Source organism: Macaca fascicularis, chromosome 6 (assembly GCF_037993035.2).
Source record: "Macaca fascicularis isolate 582-1 chromosome 6, T2T-MFA8v1.1".
Classification (NCBI taxonomy): Eukaryota; Metazoa; Chordata; class Mammalia; order Primates; family Cercopithecidae; genus Macaca; species Macaca fascicularis.
Genome location: NC_088380.1, coordinates 103818791 through 103835127, shown reverse-complemented (window position 1 = coordinate 103835127; position 16337 = coordinate 103818791).

Here is a 16337-nt window from a genome sequence, read left to right as displayed (position 1 = left end):
ACTCCATGTGAGTGCAATGGGTGACAGGGCGAGACTGCATCTCAAAAAAAAAAAAAAAGTGGGGAAAAATGGACAAATTGCCCATGCAGAAGAATTCCAAATAATTTATGTTGCTATTCTGTCCCCAAGGAGGTAAAGCATAGCTCCCCACTCTCTTAAGTGTAGGCTGTACATAGTGACCTTCCAAAGAGTATAGTATGTAAGGGAAGCATGGAAAGAGTAACTATACAGTGGAGAAACCTGACAAGCTGATGATATTTAGGTAAAGATGAAGAAACCCAGCCAGCAGATGAAAGTCCACATCAACAGTGATAAGTCACATTGAAAGCATGCACCCTGAATATGATAGAATGAAAATGGAGCATTGCCTCTATGGTTCTCCTCCCAAAAACATTTAACCCAAGTCTAATCATAAGAAATACATCCCACAAATTCCAATTTAGGGACATTCCAGAAAATGCCTGAGCAGTGCCTTTCAAAACTGCCAAGGTTATCCAAAACAAGGAAAGTATTAGAAACTGTCACGGCCAAGAGGAACCTAAACAAACATGACACTAAATGTAGTATGGTATCCATTAAATGTAATGATACCATGAATAGAAAAAAAAGGACATAAGAAAATATGAATGAAGTGTGAATTTTATTTACTAATAATGTATCAATATTGATTCATTAATTATAAAAATCATACTATATTAATGTAAAATAATAATGAGGGAAATGGTGTGCAGTATATGGGGAATCTATGTAATATCTCCATAGGCCTTTTCTGAATCTAAACCCATTCTAACATTAAAAGTTAATTTTAAGAAAACAATTTGCCAACTTCTGGGGATGATAAAGAAACAATTCGTCTTCTTGAAAACTAGTAAATTAAGGAAAATAATCATGCATTTATCCTGTCATTCCTAAATAAATTGGACCCTGAGTAATTTTGGTAGCTTTGTAATATGGCAATGTGGCTGAGATGAATTATGTACTTGAGAATTCCCTTTCCTGTGTGTTTTCAGTTAGGCTGGGTGAAAAAGATAATCGAAGGCGCATGCAGTATGAGACCTGTAGTGGCTGCCAGCACAGTGGACAAGAGAGACCAGTCTTCCTAGAGTCAAGCTGCTTGAGAATGTAGCCCAAAGCGAGTGGTAAACTTCATCTTTGGCTAAATATCAGCAAGATACTGATATTCAATAAACTAGTACAATAAGGGAAAGTTGAAAATAATTTTGAAAGGAGAGAGTGAGCAAGACAGAAAACAGTCTTTTATAACCTAGTTTAGAAAGTGACATCCCATCACTTTTGCCATATTCTATTCCTTATAAGAGAGTCATTGGTCCTAGTTTACACTCAAGAGGAGGGGATTACGTCTAGCATGAATACCAGGAGGCAGGGATCACTGAGAGCCATTTAGAATCTGCCTACCACAGTTTGCCTTGTGACTCCGCACTGACTCACATCCTTCCACATACAAATCACACTTATCCCCTCCCAGAGTCCCCACAATTCTCATCCCATCACACCATCAGCTCAAAGGCTAGAATATGACACCCTCCAAATCAGATTGTATACAGACGGGGCTCCTCGGGTATAGTAACTATTTATTTTCCTTCTTAAAAATTAAAGATGCTTAATTTCCAAATCTAAAATTTAAAAATATTATTAACTTCAAGGTAAATGCATCCTTCTTGTCATTAGCAAATTGTACACGATCCATCATAGATATTCCAAAGCAAATATTTAAGTGCTAAAGAGGAGATATTTTAGGAGAGCTTAATTAACAATTGCCAGGTATATTGATTAATCTTGACAAACGTCTTTATTAAATGTTAATGAGAATCTAGAAGACTGACAACAATTTCTGAAGTTAGGTGGCAGATCAAGACTCAGATACTTGATTAATCCTAATTCTTCCCTGTCCTATTTTAGTGTGTCAAAATGACATTTGTGACATTTGTCAACTGATATCAAAGAAGTAAAAAAGAGAAAATGTATTATGCTCCCTAAAATAGTTGAAACTTTCATTCACAAATGACAGAAGCACACTTTAAACTAGTATAAGCAAAAATGGAATAAGGAATTTACTTGTTCATGAAACTGAGAAATGTAAGGCAGAGCTGGAGTCAGACGCAAATGAGACCTCAAACGATATTGTCAAGCGTTTCTGCTTCCCTTTCTCTCCAGCTCTCAGAACCACTTTTATGAGAGTGTCAGAAAATTCTCCTCTTTAGGCACATATCAAATGACCACAGAACACACAGGAAGATCTCCTTTTTTGAGTTAGTATATAAAAATTTCAGAGAAGGCCTCTGATTGGTCCAGCCTGGATCACATGTTCGTTGGGCTGATTTTTTAATTAAGAAGAAGGGTACTGTCATCACAAACACACCAGAACTGGAGTAGAAGAGGGCCAGTCCCCTAAGGAAAGGCAAGGAATAGGGTAGAGCAGGTGGGGAGGGGATCTTACCAGAGGAGGAAAGAAAAAGCTGGACAGGTTAAAACAGTTTTGTTATGCTGTCTTAATAGTAAATCGAAATCAATTATTATGTGAGTTATCCAGCTACATCTAAAATGTACGAAGATACCAACATTTCAGTTCAAGCAAGTTTACCTCGGCCAAGATTTCTCTGCTTTCAAAAACTAATAATCTTCAAAGTCATTCGTATCTATTATGTATTTAAACTTTCAATTTGTTGGTATTTAATGCTACACACCATCACTAGAAGAAGAATTATATGCATTTGCTTTTTAATCTGAGTAAAGATTTACCTTATCTTAGTCTGAGTTCACTGCTGTTGTAGTAGATGTTTAAATAGTTTTTAGATATGACTCAACTGTAAAAGTTCTCTAATATAACTCTTCCAATAAAAAGCATGGTATATGCAAACACAACACATTTATAAAAGTAATCTAGCTCCTGTAAGAAGGTAATACTACTGAAGTGTTGTTGATGCATTGTTTTAAATTGTTTTCAACTATTTTCTTTGAAAATAAAATGATAAAAAAACTGAAAAATGAATAACTTGATGAGTTACTTTAAGATGAACTCTAACTACCACGCAGATCATAAAGTAGAATTTTGCAAGCTACCCAGAAACTCCTCCATGTAACTCATCACAGTAATAAGTCCCTTATTCTCCTAAATTTAATCACTGTTCTGACATTTGTAACATTCACTTCCTTCTGTTTCATTATCATATTATCACCTAAGTATGCATCCTTAGACACTATAATTTAATCTTGCACCCTCTTTAAGAATCTGATGTGTCTTTTAAGTCTCTTTTAATTTATAGGTTCCTCCCTCACCCCTTTCTTCTTATAATATATCTTTTAAATAACTCAGTGCATTTGAACTATAGAATATCCCAGCAGGTTCCTGTAGCAGTTTAATGATTTCAAGTCTGTTCCTTCAGTTCTCTTAATTATTGTGTAAATTGCTAATAATCTTGAATAAATCCTTTTCTGTTTAAACTAGTCAGAGTGGTTACAAATGCCCATAGCTAAAAAATACATGTATAGTAGAATATAAGATGAGGATGAAAGTTATCTGTAAGAAAATTTTTATTGAAATTTTATTTAGAAATAAATATGGCTGGGTGCGGTGGCTCATGCCTATAATCCCAGCACTTTGGGAGGCCAAGGTGGGTGGATCATGAGGTCACGAGTTTGAGACCATCCTGGCTAACACAGTGAAACCCCATCTGTACTAAAAATACAAAAAATTAGCCAGGCGTGGTGGTGGGCGCCTGTAATCCTGGCTACTCGGGAGGCTGAGGCAGGAGAATAGTGTGAACCCAGGAGGCGGAGGTTGCAGTGAGCCAAGATTGCGCCACTGCCCTCCAGCCTGGGCAACAGAGTGAGACTCCATCTCAAAAAATAAATAAATAAAAATAAATAAATCCACATTATTAGAAGTAATGTTGCAGCTTAGTTTATTCATGTCATGTAGACACTAAGACAACTTTTTCTAAAAGTGTTTATCTTGAATTAGAGATCCATATGCAGATCTCTATCAATGAGATTATAGTAGGTAAGAATATGTGATGATATAGGTGAAAATCTCTATGCAGAGATGAAAAAAAAATGTGGCAAAATTTAGGTTTGTAATATTTCCAGTAAAACCCAAATTAGCTTTAGAATTTGAAAAGCAAATATGATTTCACCTTTAATGAGCATAAACAATGTACATGATACCACCAAGAAATAATGGTAATCACCTGTCCTTTTACTTCACTGAAACGATCATATAACTTAAGGAAAAAGACGAAAGATTCAAACATAGACAATACCCTTAGCAAAAGGCAAAGTCTGCAAGTGTGAAGTGACTTTAAGTGTAATTACTACTAGATTTAATGTAGTAAAGATTAATGAAGATGCATAAGTATTCCTTAAAGCTAGCTAGAAAATAGCAAGTAAGGCATTGACAAATGGAATGTCATCATTCTAATGCAATACTTTTATTGACTACCCTTATTCAGTAGGTACAAAAGGAAATACAGAGGAAATGGCTAGATAATAATATAATAAACTTACCACATATTGTATATGTTTTCCATCTAACCAGGCAATGGTCCAAAAATAAAATTAATGTTATAGCCAATGTATTCTTGGCATTACCCAGAGTTGTTGAAAGTTCTTCAATAACAGAAACAATAAGAAAAGAGTGTTGAGATACATAACATAGGATAGGAATGTGTAAATCATGTCATAACAGAGATACTAATTGAAATAATGCTAAAATATCTGCACATTCACACATTATAAAGTAATATAAAGAAGGATCTATTCCAAAATCTCCAGGTTGGAATGATTCACTCTTTGTAGTCTAGGCATTTGGTTGGTAAGTTATGTCTTAATACCAAAATTCACTTATACATTAACATATGTCTACACAATACTGAAAGACAGCAGCCTACAGTAGAAATGACAGATGTGTGGCAGACACTGTGTTATTTGCACCAAATATGTCAGATTCTCTTAACTAATGATAGAACTCTTTCCTGAGGACATGGGCAAAGATTCAGAATCTCAACTCAGGGATCCAGGCAGCTACTACTAATGGAACAAACACGGATGATCCTTGAGACTGTGTCTATTTGCCCTCCCTGGCCTGCAGTAAATAGGTAGAAGGATAACCTTGAATTATTTGAAAATAGATAAGCTAAAAATACCTGGTAATAAGCAGTTGAAACAAGTATCATTAAAATTTCCAACGAATGATGCTTCATAATGGAAAAATTATTAACTTGAGTTTGAAAAATCATGTTTCCTTGACTGGTGTGATAAGTAGTCAATGATTTAAATCCCTTGTTTTTCAAGTCATAGTCAACCTAATCTTTTATACTCCATAGAGTGCTTATGTTAATTCTCATAAAAATAATATTTTATAAAAAGTAAGGTACTGCTATGAGCATGTTTTTGAAGGAAGCAATGCATGTTTGTGAAGGAAACACAAATGTAACATAGACTAACCATAATGCACCAAAATTTAATATATAAAAGCATGTTTCTTTGAAAATGCAAATTCAATTTTCACCTATTTTGAACTTCTACTATAGGTGATGCACCTTTGGAGATTACACTCCTATGCAGTAGTCCAAAATATGAGCTCTGGAATCCTAGTGCCAGGGGTCAAATCATGGCCCTCTCACTCCCTAACTGACCTTGGTGACTTCTCTAAGCCTGAGTTTTCCCATCTATAATATGAAGTAAAAATATTAGCTGTGTCATTGTGAAGTTGTATAAACTCATGATATATTATAATGCAACAGTACTACACCGTCTTCAACTAGTGAACACTCAACAAGATTTAGAAGCTATTGTTTTTATTATTGTTATTGTTGTCATTGTAATACAAAGATCAATATGACTAATTTAATATTCTCAAATCCTCTTTCAAGAGTCTGGGAGCATAGGGTGGGAGGGGAGGTGGAGAATGGGGAAGTGGGAGAAAAAACAGAATACATCTAACAGAATAATATGAGAGATAGAATAATATTGGTATATTGATAAAAAAAAAACTGTTGTATCAATTCAACTGGTATCAGAATTCAAGTTCAGGTGAAAGGGCTAAGAAGGTCTTCATCGAGAAGATGAAATTTTGAGAAAGGCATGAGATGGTGCCTATGATTTCAACAGACAGAAGGGTCAACATGAGCAAGCTGGGAAAGAAAGCAGAGGACATGTTTGGAGACTAATGAGTCAGAAATTAAGAATAAGTAAGGAAAAATGTGAAAATATAATTTGAAAGTTAGGCTGAACCATATGCTAATGGGTCAAGATGCTGTGCTGAAAGTTTGAAATTGAATAAAATGAAGTTAGAAACTCAGCATGTAATACAGAGCTGGAAGTCTGTTTATAGTAATAAATCATAACAGGATATTTTTATGGGACAATGACGACTCCCCACACCCAAAGTCAAAGGCCAGTCAAGTGTGCTTTTTTATTCTTTTACTTTGAATTATAGTAAATATTATTTTTGTTAATATTTCTAAATTAAAGTTTTGCAAAATTTAGTTAATCTCAGAATTTGCACAATGTTTACTCTAAACTGTTCGTTACCCTCTCAAATGATAATCAATGAAAATATACCATATAAAAGAAGTACACATAACTGCTGTTTTAAAACATATATATAATACCCAGATAATAATCCACATTAAAAGTGACATGTTCAAAATCGAAAGATAATCTTCAGATATTCTTTTCTTATTACAAGGAATTATGAACCTCTGAAATTTGTATTTATCTAAGTAGCACTGGACTTGGCTTTATAAAGACTTGAAAACAGGCATATAAGCTTCTCTTCAATCAAGGTTATCTACATAAAGAATCCAGATACATCATTTTTTAAAATAATAAAATAAAATAACATGTTAAATGGCAACAATAAAGTAAAAAATAAAGGGAGCTAACCTTTTTTGAAAGTCATGTAGTTGGCCGGGCGCAGTGGCTCAAGCCTGTAATCCCAGCACTTTGGGAGGCCGAGACGGGCGGATCACGAGGTCAGGAGATCGAGACCATCGTGGCTAACATGGTGAAACCCCGTCTCTACTAAAAAATACAAAAAAATAGCTGGGCGAGGTGGCGGGCGCCTGTAGTCCCAGCTACTCGGGAGGCTGAGGCAGGAGAATGGCGTAAACCCGGGAGGCGGAGCTTGCAGTGAGCTGAGATCCGGCCACTGCACTCCAGCCTGGGCAACAGAACGAGACTCCGTCTCAAAAAAAAAAAAAAAAAAAAAAAAAAAAAAGAAAGTCATGTAGTTTACATCCCACGTCTCACTGAATCTGCCCAGCAGCTCCATTTTTACAGATCAGAGAGGTTATCAAGACGTCATCTTCCCAACAGGTGAGGCTAAGCCCGGACTCGGGAGCTAGAAGTTCAAATGCTAGTGCTGCCTCTAAAGGCTTTGTGATCTTAGGCAAATGCTTAAGCCTCTTTAAGTCTCAATTGCTTCATCTGTTAAACTGGGAATATAACAGTATTTGATAAACCCAGATGTTGTGAAGGCAAACTAAAGAGTATGTATGAAATAATTACACCCTATGCTAGCATTTACTCGAAGTATGTTCTGAGGAATTCAAGTCCTGGAAGATTGTTGTGACCACAAATGAATCTATAGTTTTACAGATTGGCTCTTGGGAATGACTATATATAATTTTTACCCTTTGGAGATTTATAGTGTTAAGACTCTGATACATCTTGTAGTCAAATATTTTAAAATGTAGCTTTAACTTCACTTAACCCATAATTTTTCAAATTTATTTTTACATAGAATATTATTTTACTCTTTTCCCTTTCATTGCTTTTACTGTCTTTTATTCCTTTTTCTTCCTTTCTTTCTTTGTTCATTTTTATGCAGTATTTAAGCCCCTATAGCCAAAGAAAATTATTCCACATAATATTTTTTCTAGGAAGCACTTTATAACACAGTTAGCTGGCATTCATAGCAAGCATGAGAGAGTTAAACAATCAGTAATATAAAAGTTCAAATGTGGAAGAGATACATGAGAAACAGCATGACCTAAGAGGCCTTACAAAAGAAACTTGATGCAGAGATAAAAACTTAGACAAACAGAAAGAAAGGCAGACTTACATGGGCAGAGTAAACACAGTTTAAATGGAGAGTTCGTAAAGATAATAATATTGATGGTGATGCCAGATATGATGGCTATTACATACCAAACACATAGTATTCATCAGGCATTATCTCCTTTAGCAGGTGAGAAGTCTGGTGAAGTAGACTAGCACCAAAGTTGAGAAACTCTGAGTACTATCTTAGATAGCTATCTTGTTGATAAAATCCCTGGAAAATTTAAGTGTTCAATCAATTCAAAAAGCATTCATTGAAAACTGATCTTCTAAGCAATATGCTAGATACTTTGTGTAAGAGAAGTAAAGAATTGGTATCCTGAAAGCAAATTAAAAGGCAGTAAGTTGGAGGAAAGAGAATATAGGTAGGGAGACCAGATAGCAAGATACCATGTGAATCGAGGTATAAAATGATGAGGGCCTGGAGACAGTCAGGATTAAGGTAGAAAACAAAGAAAAGATTAGATGAGAAATCAGTTCTGGGTGTCACATGATTAAAAGAGTGATAATTGAGACTAAGAATGAAGGATCTTTAAACTGCAGATTTTGGTACATTAGGGTTTGTCAAATGGGTTTAATGGATCACAACCAATATCTTACTGCATTCGAAGAAAAAGAAAATAAAACACCTGAGTGTACCTACTCCCTAAGTATTGTTTCATGAAACTTTTATTTCAGAAATACGTACTATAGATGTGTGCATTGGGTCACATGTAGTTAAAAACTTCTATGCAAATAAAGAATGAAATAAAGCAGTGAAATCAGAAAAATGAGAGAATTTTAAGGAGAAGATATCACATACCAATTACAAAAGAACTAAACACAACGATTACTTAGAGAAAATTCTGGGACTTACATGAAGTAGGGTCAATCAGAAAAGAGCAGACACTAGACTACTAAGAAATATCATATGTTTATTATTTTTTATTCATAGGCTATTAACTTAATAAACTAATATAGCTCAATCATGTGTAAAGATGACCAAATATTTTGAATTACTTTCATGTCTTTGATAGGCTTTTCTTTTCTTAATTAGTTTCAGTTAATAATAATTCAAATATTTAAGACCTGTAAACTATTGAGAAAATCTATAATTTATGAAAATATGACCCCTAACAAACAAAAAATAAATCACTAGTCATATAGACATGCAGAAAGTGTCCTTAAAAGGATTAAGATCCAGTTCCATTCATACCAAAAGCCTTTGACAAGGCAAAAGTTATGCTATTCTTCCAAAAACTGTACCTTGATTTATTGATGTTTATTATCCTTTCCGTTCAAATACTGCATCAAGCACAAGCTATTTTAAAACATTGAAAATACTGCTCTAGGTTAAGAAGAGATAAGGGACTTAGCTGTTACTGTCAGTTGTTTGTGCATTACTTTGACATTTTACAAGACAAGGCATTTGGCCATCTCTGGTTGTCTAGATCTGCAGTGGATGTATTTCAATGAATACTAAATTTGAAGAAAATTTACTGAATTTCTAGTATGCAGACATTTCAACAATATTGTAGTTTCTCACATGTAAGAAATTAACAATCCTGTAGGAGTTCTAATTATATAATGAACCACAATTAAGGCAGAATATGCTATGTGCCATTCTAGAGATAAAATCCAGGGTCAAAAGGGTTTCAGAGAATAAAGATACCTTTTATTTTTTACTATGATGATTGGTGAAGACTTCATAAGAAGCGTGACTCTTTAACTGGTTCTTGAAAAACAATAAAACTCTGACAGGTCAAAATTAGAAGTAGAGATTCATGACCTAAGAAGATAAATAAGATGAGGAAAGGAGAGATGAAGATTCACAGTCAACCAGTTTGAATACATCATAAGGTATATGTGCAGAAGGGCGGATGATGCTGTAATGAGCTACCCGGATCGCCCTCAGGAATGAAGGACCTACATTCCAGCCTCTGGAAATTCTACCAACTTACAGTCCTTAGATGTCAGCCCTCTCCAGAAATATACTATGCCTAAAAAAAGCCATTACTAAGTATATACCCAAAGGATTATAAATCATGCTGCTATAAAGACACATGCACACGTATGTTCATTGTGGCACTATTCACCATAGCAAAGACTTGGAATCAACCCAAAAGTCCATCTGTGACAGACTGGATTAAGAAAATGTGGCACATGACACCATGGAATACTATGCAGCCATAAAAAAGAATGAGTTTGTGTCCTTTGTAGGGACATGGATGCAGCTGGAAACCATCATTCTCAGCAAACTATCGCAAGGACAGAAAACCAAACACCACATGTTCTCACTCATAGGTGGGAACTGAACAAGAACAATGAGATCACTTGGACTCGGGAAGGGGAACATCACACACTGGGTCCTATTATGGGGAGGGGGGAAGAGGGAGGGATTGCATTGGGAGTTATACCTGATGTAAATGATGAGTTGATGGGTGCTGACGAGTTGATGGGTGCAGCACACCAACATGGCACAAGTATACATATGTAACAAACGTTGTGCACATGTACCCTAGAACTTAAAGTATAATTAAAAAAAAATAAAAAAAATTTAAAAAGCCAGCTGAATCAAGGTCACTCTCCCATCATGGGCCGGCCCACATTTAACTATTGACTGATGCAGAAGTACAAAGGCACTCACTGCAATGCAGAGCAACTCTGACAGCCATCCCAGCTTCAGAGCTCCCAGTTCAGCTGAAGCCTTCGTTGAGACTACGTCACATCCCAACTTCTACTGCCAAACTCTCTTTCATTTACTTCCTTGACCTCCACAGGAGTTGATCCCAACACTGCTTCCTAATAAGCTTTCTGCACACTAATATCCATCTCAGAGTCCTTTTTTGGGAAGCCAACCTATGACAAGAAGCATTGATAGAGATTTCTGATTTTTAAGATGAAGAACAGAAAGCATTCTACTCTTTTGATTGATTTTGTCCTCTAAGATACTTCCCAGAACTCACAAGTAGATAAAGAAATAGAAATTCCATATTCATTAAAACCAAGAGATATATTCGAACTCAAAGTATAATATAGAAAGAAGGAAAATAAAAACCAATGCATTTAGCAAAATATTGGCTGATTAGACTTCAAAGCACTCGGGAGAGAATAACAAAATCCATTTGCCCCACATATCCATGAAGATTGTTTGAGGACTGAACTTTGTCCCCCTAAATCCACATGTTAAAGTCTTAAATGCCCACCCCCCAACCCAGTGCCACAGAATGTAACTGTATTTGGAGATAGATCTTTATAGAGATAGGTAATTAAGCTCAAATGAAGTCCTAGGTGGGCCTTATATGACTGGTGTGCTTCAAAGAGGAAATAAGGACACAAACATACAGAGGGAAGATTACGTAAAGACACAGAAAAAGATAGTGATTTCCAAGCCAAGAGGCAAAGCCTTCAGAAGAAACCAACTCTGCCCACAATTTGATCTTGAACTTGACTCAAGAACTATCAGAAAATAAATTCTGCTGTTCAAGTCACACTGCCTACTGTGTTTTGTCATGAAGGCCCAAGAAGACTATGGCTCTTATCTCATATCTCATACCTAAAGATCTTAAGCTATTTGAGAAAACTCAAAAGAACAATTAAAGCAAGAGATTCAAAGGAAACACAACCAGCATAGAATATAACAGCAAGCTTCAAAGTAATCATCCTCAATTTTCTAAGAGAGATAAGAGAACAAGTTATATCAAGAAACAAGATATAGACCGCTATGAAGATAACAAAAAAACCCAAACAAGTTCTTTTAAATTAAAAATGTAACAGATAGAATTAGAAAAAGTTAATAGCATATTCAAAAAATAAATTTAGAAATTAGAAAATTTCCCAAAAAAATGAATAAAAAGAAAAGAGTTAAGAGAGTAGGAGAGAAAAGAAAATTAAAAGACCAGTTGAGGAAGGCCAATATTCAGCTAAAAGGGAGACCATGTGACATTGCTCTAGCTAATAAGATGTAAATGTAAGTCATTATTAGGTAGAGCTTCTCGGAAAATATTTTAAAAGAAAAAAGACTCAGAGGGCTCAAGTTTTCTGCCTGTTTTCTTTCTTTCTTCCTGTCTGAAATATAGATGAATGCTGAAAATAAAGCATTAATCTTGCAACCTAGAAGTGACGTGCATGATATAAATAGTCACATGAGAAGAACTGGAAAGTCAGTATCGAACTTGGCATAGTAAAGCCTATTCATCATCACTGAGCTGCCTATCTCTGGACTTCTAACTATGTGGGCAGCATTGAACTCCTTTATTTATAAGGCACAGTGTAGCCAAGTCTTCTATAATTAGCCAATGCAGTACTATTTCATTATTATAGTATACTATTTGACTCAGAAGATATTTAAAACATCATAAATAAAAACTCTAAATATTAACAAAAAACTATATTACCAAAAATAGTATGTATTGGAAATGTGGGGATGTATTTGAGTTCTCCAGAGAAACAAAACCAATAGGAGATAGATATAATAGATGATAGATAGATAGATAGATAGATACATACATACATACATACATGCATAGTAGATTGATGCGGAGAGAGAGATTGTGAGAAATTGGTTCACATGATTTTGGAGGATAAGAAGTCCCATGATCTACCATCTACACGTAAGTAAGTATATTCCAGGCCAAGGCAGGAGAAGATGCAATGAGAAGTTCCAACTCATACAGTGAGGCAGGGAAAAAAAAAAAGAAAAAAAAGGGCAAATTCCTCCTTCCTCTACCTTTTGTTCTATTCAGGCCATCAACCCTGAACAGATTAAATGATGCCCACTCACATGCAAAAGAGCATCTACTTTACTCAGTCCACTGATTCAAATACTAATCTCATCCAGAAACCCCCAGAGATACACTCAAAATGTTTAACCTGGATACCCCTTGGTCCAGTCAATGTGACACATAACATTAATCATCACAGGGGAGGTGCAAGACAGCATAAATCCTGATCTATGATATTCAAGCTTAAATAAATGCCTTAAACTAATGAATTGAGAGAGAGCAGTGTAAGTATATAACTTAAAAATATAAAGTAACTATTACAAAAGAGTGAAAGTGGCTGCCAAAGGAAGCTGTGGTTTGAAAATAAAAAGACATGGCCGGGCGCGGTGGCTCAAGCCTGTAATCCCAGCACTTTGGGAGGCCGAGACGGGCGGATCACGAGGTCAGGAGATCGAGACCATCCTGGTTAATACGGTGAAACCCCGTCTCTACTAAAAAGTACAAAAAACTAGCCGGGCAAGGTGGTGGGCGCCTGTAGTCCCAGCTACTTGGGAGGCTGAGGCAGGAGAATGGCGTGAACCCGGGAGGTGGAGCTTGCAGTGAGCTGAGATCTGGCCACTGCACTCCAGCCTGGGCCACAGAGCGAGACTCCATCTCAAAAAAAAAAAAAAAAAAAGAAAATAAAAAGACATGAAGCAGGAGAATGAATTTTTAATTGTAATCCTTTTAACACTATTAGACTTTATTAAATGTTCCGCATGTATTTTTTTAATTTAGAAAGTATTTGAAGATAAGGAATGGATTCCAGTAGTCCTTTACTATGCCCTTATCCATTAGCTTTCAGACTTAAAAAAATTAATAAAGGGCACTCTCATTTTGTTAAGTGGCCAATGAACATTTTAAGTCAGCACTCCAAGTGACTTCACATATAAAATCAGAAAAGTACAAACTATTTTAAATTTCACAGTACTCTTTTAGGATGGTTGGTATTCAAACATCTACATGTTCCACATTTTAACTACCCAGTGTCCCAGCGATGGATTTCCAGTTTTACTTTCCCATTGTCCCAGTGATGGATTTCCAGGCTTACTTTCCCACTGTCCCAGTGATGGGAATCTAGGATTACCTACCTATAGGCCCAGCTTATCCATCTCTGTCCAGGTCGCAGACATCCAGGCTGCCTTCAACTCTTGCCTTGATAAACATTTCTGCAAAGAAAATCCTAAATCCTCACATGTCTCCTCAAGCTCCCTGAGATATGTACTCAGAAGTAGAAAGGTAGGGTTGTAGGATACACTTATACTTAATCTGAATAAATCATGTCAGATCCACTACCACTACCACTACCACTAGAAGTGCAATAGAGTTCTTAGGCCTTCATATCTCAGTTGCTATTACCTAAATTTCAAATGCTTGCCAGTCTATAATCATTTACAGTTACAGCTGAATGATGCTTGAACTTGAATTTCTTAAATTACTCACCATTCTGACCATCTTATCACACGCCTCTTAGTTTTCTAAATTTACTCTTCTGTAATTTCATGTTCATCTATTTTTGTCTGTTCCCTGAGGTGCCTGTTTCTAGTTGATTTTTAGGAGGTACTTGTGTAGTTTATCTATTAAACACTAGTTGTTGTTAGATTTTGAAAATGTTTTCCCACTTATTATCAGTTAATTTTATTCAATGAGTTCTTTATTAAACAGAATGTTTATTTTTATGTAATGTTATCAATTTGCAATTTTTTTTTTTTTAAATTTTTCAACTTTTAAATTCAGGGAGTATATGTGCAGGTTTGTTACCTGGGTACATTGCATGATGCTGAGGCTTGGGTATAAACGATCCCATCACCCGGGTACTGGGCATAGTGCCAACAGTTTTTCCACATCTGCTCCCCTCCCTCCCTGTCCACTCTAATAGTCCCGAGTGTCTATTGTTGCCATCTATATGTTCATAAGTACCCAATGGTTAACTTTCACTTATAAATGAGAACACACAGAATTTGGTTTTCTGTTTCTACATTAATTTGCTTAGGATAATGGCCTCCAGCTGCATCTATATTGCTGCAAACACATGATTTCATTCTTTTGTATGGCTTCATAGTATTCCACGGTGTAGATGAGCCACATTTTCTTTATGCAGTCCACTGTTGATGGGCGCCTAGTTGATTCTGTGTCTTTGTTATTGTGAATAGTGCTGCACTAAACATGAGAATGCATGTGCTTTCAGTAGAACAATTTGTTCTCTTTTGGGCATATACCCAGTAATGGAATGCTGGGTCAAATGGTAGTTCTGTTTTTTAAGTTCTTTGAGAAACCTCCAATCTGCTTTCTACAGTGGCTGAAATAATTTATATTTCTACTAAGAGTGTAGAAGTGTTCCCATTTCTCTGCAGCCTCACCAATATCTGTTGTTTCTTGACTTTTCAGTAATAGCTGTTGTGACTGGTGTGAGATGCCATCTCATCTCACTGTGGTGTTTTGCTTGTTGTTGCTGTTGTTTTTTGAGATGGAGTCTCACTCTGTGGCCCAGGCTGATCTCAGCTCAATGCAACCTCCACCACCCTGCCCCGAGCTCAAGCTATTCACTTGCCTCAAGCTCTCGAGTAGCTGAAATCGCAGGCACATGCCACTAGGCCCTGCTAATTTTTGTAATTTTAGTAGAGATGGGGTTTCACCATGTTGGCCAGACTGGTCTCAAAGTCGTGACCTCTAGTGTTCCGCCTGCCTAGGCCTCCCGAAATGCTGGAGTTACATTATTGTGTTTTTGATTTGCATTTATCTAATAATTAGTGATATGCAGAAATTTTTTAATTTTTAAGTTCTGGGGTACATGTGCAGGATGTACAGGTTGGTTACATAGGTAAATATGTGCCATGATGGTTTGCTGCACCTATCAAACCACCACCTAGGTATTAAGCCCAGCATGCATTAGCTATTTTTGGTAATACTCTCCTTCCCTCTACCCCACTCCCTGTATTCTTGATTTAGCTCTCAGCTTGAACAGTATTGGTATATAGAAATACAGCTGGTTTTTGTACACTGATTTTGTATCCTAAAGATTTGCTGAAGTTGTTTATTGATTCCTGGAGCCTTTTGATGGAGTCTTCAGGGTATTCAAGGAATAGAATTATATCATCAGCAAGAAGAGATAGTTTGACTTATTTTCCTATTTGGATGCCTCTCTCTGGCCTGATTGCTCTGACTAGTATTTCCAATGCTATGTTGAATAGGAGGGGGAAGAGTAGGCATTTTTGTCTTATTCCAGTTATCTAGGAGAATGCTTCCAGTTTTTGCCTGTTCAGTATGTTGTTGGCTGTGGGTTTGTCATAAGTGGCTTTCATCATTTTGAGGTAGGTTGCCTAGTTTCTTGAGGGTTTTTACCATGAAAGAATGTTGGATTTTATCTAAAGCTCTTTTTGCATCTATTGAGATGATCATATAGTTTTTGTAACATAATTCTGTTTATATGATGAATCACATTTACTGATTTGCATATGTTGAACCAACCTTGCATCCTGGGAATTAAGCCTACTTGATTATGGTCAATTAACT